This window comes from Thermobia domestica, chromosome 14 (assembly GCF_964235325.1).
Source record: "Thermobia domestica chromosome 14, izTheDome1.hap1.1, whole genome shotgun sequence".
NCBI lineage: Eukaryota > Metazoa > Arthropoda > Insecta > Zygentoma > Lepismatidae > Thermobia > Thermobia domestica.
Window position 1 is genome coordinate 17,741,767 of NC_137467.1, and position 6,307 is coordinate 17,748,073.

Sequence of the window (6,307 nt, forward strand, 5' to 3'; positions counted from 1 at the left end):
TATAGAAACTAAGTAAAATATTTAATTCCAGCAATCCTGATTCTCTTATCGGAGCACTGCGTTTCGTGAAAGATTTGCTGATTTCAGTTTCTCAAGATGTAAATGTTGCTAACTAAATAAAAATATCCAAAAAAAAAAAATCACTAAATATTTATGAACATACATATAAGCATATAAGAATGCTTTAGTTCAAATAATATGTGGTTAGCAATAGTGTCGACTGTATGAAAGAATGCTTTGTTCATCAATTACGACGATTCAAGGAAATTTGTTTGTCCTTAATGTTCTCCAACATACAGAAAGTTTTTTTTTTTTTCTAGAGCAAAAAAATATATGAAAATGGAGTTTTCGTTAAATTGCCTTGTATAGTCGGGGACAAAAAGTATATATAACCAGGAAGCGGTTATAACAATTTAACTTTAGAATGAAGTAAAGCCTATATCGGACAGACTGGACCCACGATTGAAATTCGCCGCAAAGAACATTATAATTATATTAAACGGCGTCAAGTAGAAAAGTCGGGCTGGACAAAACATAGTATAACGAAAGGACGTAACATCTTGTTTCAAGAAACTACTTTGCTTGCCTGGTGTTCAGGCTATTGGGAAAGAAATATCAAGGAAAGAATAGTAATACTGGAATAAAGCAGCAGTCTTAATATGTATACTCATGTCCAAAATTATTGTCGCATGTCTATAAATGTTATTGTAGGAATATAATTTGATAATGAATTTGCCCGGTATTTCTTATAACGTTAGTACGTGTATAATCGGCAAAGACATGTATGTGGAAAATTTCATGTCAAAAGAGCAGTAAATAAGAACAATAAAACAAAAGTAAAACTTTCTTGTCTATTTAACAACATTTTGTTTTACTCAATCTAATTTTCGTATTTATAATGTGTTTCCTATGAAATTTACCACAAATATAACTTTTCCAATTATACACATAGTATCAATATTAAAAGTACCCTGCAAAATCATTCTCAGATTATATTCTTACAAGAAGATAGTTATAGATATGCGACAAGAATTTTGGACATGAGTGTACATTGACCTATAACTTTTTGAATGAATGAATTGTAAGTTTATCTTCTTCGCCTGAGGGCGACTCTGGCTCCTTTGTCCTTTGATGAATTTGGTTTCGTGTTGTTGGTAAGTAATTCTCTTTTGCATTGAGCGGAGTTGAGGCATTCTGACTTTGTACGGGTTAGGAGCCAAGGGTTATAGCATGAATTCAGCGTTTCGAATATCAGAGTTTAGTGATGGATTTGCAGGTTTATGGGTTTGTTGCTGGTTTGTGTCTGGAGATATTAAGTAGTTTTGTCTGCGGCGAAGTTTGGGGAGGGAGATTGGAATTTTTTAAAATTTAAGTAGGATTGTTGGTTTTTTAAATAGTGTTACGCTTTTCTTCATATTAATGTTATTTGCTGTTTTATTATTATTATTAATTTTTTTTGGTGTGTGTGTATAAGTGTGAATTTTGTAGCCAGAAACTTAGTGTATATGCCCTTAGTTATTGTTTAAGAGATACTACAGAAATGAAATGAATTCTTTAAGTTTAACGTCCCACGGTTATGCCGGTTAGGCTAAAGGAGACGGTGATAATGAAAAATGAGTGAAATGAAGAAAGTGGGAGGAAACGGGAGAACCCCGAGAAAACCCACGAGCACGGTGTTTGTCCACCACAAAGTCCACACGGCACGAGCTGGGATCGTACCAGGGACCCCAAGCACCGGAGGTGAACGCTCTACCACTGAGTTATTGACATTTATTGTTTTGAATGGTATAAAGTTACTTGTTTCTTGGAGAATGTTTGCGTGTCGTTATTTATAATTATGTCCTGTAAATTGTTATGGATGAAGGTCTTACATACGTCCCAATCAGCTATTTTGAAGTTCAGTATTTGTTTCAGGTTTCTTGTAACTTGAAAGTTGTTAAATTTTTGTGGTGATTCCGGGGTAGTCTGATGGAAGATCACTTTATTATTTTTACATCATCTTGTTCAGTACAAGACAAGGCGTGGTAAGATTTTTTTTTCTGGATTTGAATCATCTTCCCCTTGATGCCTCGCCGGTCTTGTTGGTCCTGGTAGCTTGATGTTCATGTAGCTATTTTGTGTTAAATATTGGAGTAAATGTTTCCCATTATCATTTGTCGTGACGTCACCAAGAAATCAATGTTGGCTTTTGAGGTCGGCCATCAAGGCGGGGGTTGGAGAGGAAAGCTAAGTAGCTTCAGAAGGGATGACAAAGCTGTATGGGGTCCCAGGGTTTATTGTATCAAGTTGCTATTATTACGGGTTTTGGGATGAATAGTTCTATTATTAACCCGCCGTGGCATGCGCCGCGGATACTCCGCGAAGAGAAATGTTTTAGTTTTCTTAGAATTGTTAAAGGAGTTTGTGCTATAAAATATACGTGGGCAATTGTCAAGAATATTGCAAAGAAAATATTAAACAATTTAGTATTGCTTGAAAACAAAATACACATTAAAATAAGATTAATAAATATTGCGGAGTGAGACTCCGCGCGCGTGCCGTAATGTTACAATTGTCGACGCGTGCTATTGATGGTTAAGGGAGTTAAGCTTCTGTGGATAAGTATTGCTGTACCTCCACTGGAATTTTGACGGTCATTGCGAATGCATTTACAGCCTGTGATGTAGAATGGAATTTTGTCATTGAGTTTTGTTTCGTTGACGACGGCGACATCTATTTTGTGGTCTTGCAGATAGGTGTGTGTATATCAGTAGTTTTGTCTCTTATCTCCTGTATATTGATCAATAGTAGCTTTAGCTGGTTTGCTCGTCTTTTGTTATTGATTTTCTTTTCATTGTTTTTATCCATGATGTTTGTTTGCTTCCTGTTTGTTGACCCTAATGTTTTTCTTTTTGAGGGTGTTCTTGCTCTGAATTATGTCAGCGTATGTAACCTATCTATGAAAGTTATGTCGTTAGTACGTTCTTGGAGGATTTCTTTGTTGGCCTTTATGATGACTGCTTCTAGATTTGCCTAAGGCAAGGCAAGACCATTTTAAGTAGTGTGGTGGCTCATGAGAAAATTTTGTATGTAGTGGCCTTGATTGTTTATTCTATGGAAACTATTAGGATTGGCTTGTTTATAGCTGTAATTTCGAGGCGGTTTTCTGCATCTGTTTCTTGTGTCGCTTTTCGTTGCGGCTGTGGTGAGTCTTCTGTTCGATGTGTCGTGGTGATTGATGGTTGAGGTCGTTCTGGGAAGGTGGTAGGGCCGGTCCTATGAACTTCTTTTTCACAGATTGCGCAGTAATTTTTTTGCATTCCTGTTTTGGGGATATATATATATATATATATATATATATATATATATATATATATATATATATATATAAGAGAACGTACAAAATCCTTTGTCCGCTCATCACGCTAATACGGCTGAACCAATTTCTTTCATTTTTGGGGGGTTATTAGGATTTGGACCCTAGATGGTTTTTATCATATCACTTTAATTTTTAATTACCAGTGTCTTGAGATAATTGACCATTCAAGTGTCCATAACGTACAAATCCTTTGTTATTAGTTCATCATAGGTAAAAATAAACGTATTTATATGCAACCCGCATGACCGTGTCACTCGGCGGGTTAACATAAATGACAGGCGATATACAGCGGAAAATAGCTTGAATCTTCTGTTTAAAATTTTTTAATTGATTTGCTTATTTTTACAGACACTTTTACAATATGCCAGCACCGGGATGACCGCAGCGAAGCGGGGCGGGTTAACATAAATGACAGGCGATATAATGTTAAGATTTACTGCAATCTTCTATGGTTTTTATCATATCACTTGAAAGCGAAAAAGTAAAAATTATCTAAGTAACAAAGTTTATTGCGTTCCGGGGTGACCGCAGCGAAGCGGGGTGAACGCTGCTAGTATATATATATATATATATAATATGTGTGTGTGGGGGGGGGTGGAGGATCTGTTTGTTGCTCTCACCACATTTGAAATATTTTCTTTCTGTTTTGCATTCCATTCCTGCCTTTGGCACACGGGAGAGGGTGTGCCTCGTTTTGTGAGGCATCGACGCGGTAACGCGCACAGTGTATGGTGATACCATTTGAGATTAACTCATTAATTTGCTGTGAATCGTGTGAAAATAATCTTTAGTAGTTGGTATAGTTTCGTTATTGTTTCTCATCCATATTAGTTAGGTAAAATTGATTTTGTGATTATTGAGGTCTTTTGTTATGCCCTCAATATCGGTGGCCCCATTCACGCCTTTTTTTTTTTTTTTTTTTTTTTTAAATCACACATGTGAATGTGGCTGGTTGTTTTCGGTAATTTCCTCGTCATGTGTCATCCATTTTGCATTGGCTCCATAGCGGCTTACGATAAATCGGCGTAAGAAATGTTTCAGTTGCGTTGTTGAATTTTAGTCTTGAGCCTTGAATGCTTTTCGTGTAAAATATAGTGTACTTTATATGAGACAGTTTCCCTGTTATTGTTTTTCTGGGTCTTGCTGGGTTTTCATATTGCTGGTCCGTTTTTGATGTTACAATGGTGTAGATATGTAGGTGGGTTAGTTGGCTTGTTGATGGAGTCGCTTGATTGATCTTCATTGGACTCGTCCTGCTTTGGTGTGGATGGAGTAGTGAAAAGTTTGACGGCTTGTTATTGCTTCTTGTTTTGTTTGTTTCTTTTATTGATCCTTTCATTAATCTTTGATTCCTCAGCCTCTGATTGAGATGGGAGACTTTGCGTGCTGTGGAGAGAGGAAAAGGAGATTGTTTAGAATCTTCATGCTTGTTTGGGTGAGAAGTGTGTTGTAAGTTAGAAGTTTTAGTGTGTTAGTTGTGTAAATATGCGTGTTCTTGTACGATAGTGGCCGTTCTGTGTATATATAAGGGTATGGATTCCTAAGAGTTGCTATTGTGAAGTCTCGTGCCACTTGAATCACTGATCGTTCGAGCTGCTCTAGACTTTCGGCCAAGCCTGTACATGAAGCAGGCCCAGTGCGAATCTTGATGCTTGGGAGGGTCGGAGCTTCTCAAAATAACAGACGGTACATGTAGTTGTCAGTTCGTCACACGTTAATGTCAGTATGCCCTAAAAAGAACCAGTGGTTTAGTAGATCGACGGTTTGCTCGTGCTTAAAATACAATATTTGATGGAAGACGGTACATTTTTTAGGGGAGGGGAGAAAGCCGATACAATATTTCCCTATGTGAATGCTAAAGATTTAGCTTTGGATACAAAAATATACTATATTAATAGATGTTAAATACAGAAGGAAGTCGAAAATACGAACTAATTGGGACAACAGGTAGTTCGGATTTTCAAATTGTTCGGATTTTCGAAAATGACCAAGAAAATGCCATTTAGGCTTAAATATACTGTATGGTATGCTCTTTTATCGATATAGTGGTTATACAGTACATACAGTAATTACAATACCGTATGGAAGGCTACTTATATTTAATGTTTCTGAAGAACGTGCTCGTAGACTAAATTACACTACTGTTGTAACTCACACTTAAAACTTAACTTGTATAGGCCTAAGGGAAAATAAAACTATGTATGACAAACAATTACATATAAATCAGCTTTTGTAAAAACACTGACTTCACACAACGCCGACGGACAACCTTATTATTTGTTTATCGCCAGCGCTAAGATAAAATGTAAAAAGCTTCTAGGGACAGCGTTCGCATTTTTGACGTTCGGATTATCTACGTCCTACTGTACGTATTTTAATTTATTCGCACGATATGGCAAGGGTTTCGAACTTAAGCTCGTGGAGAAACTGGAGATCAACAACTGTTGATCGGGTAAGGTATAGGTAAATAATAAAATCAACTGTATTTCTCATTGGAATAAAACCGAAACAATCAACCAGTGAGAGCCTGTCTATGAACAGACAACCGGCCAATTCGAACGAGGCCATAAATTGATAGCAGATTGGACGTCACCATCGATTCGTATTTTCTATTCCAGCACACATATATAAGGAATGTTTCTGTTCGGTTCTCTCATACTGTACCCTGATGATGGAAACAATGTTGTCAGTTTTCGAAGCATTGGACGATGTAAAATTCACTTGCTTGTTAACCCGAGAAGAATTACATAGATTGAGGAATGCTCAAATTTTGCTTGGTGCGCATATTAAGAACACAAAATGTTCCTTTTCTCTCTTATGGCAAAATTGTGAGTGTTCTTGCATACCGTGCGATAGACGCAAGTGCAATTCTAGGTGAGAGGATGTATGTTTTGTACCCATGCTTAGCTGTAGGTTTACATCTGACATAAGCGCTGAATAGGAACGTTC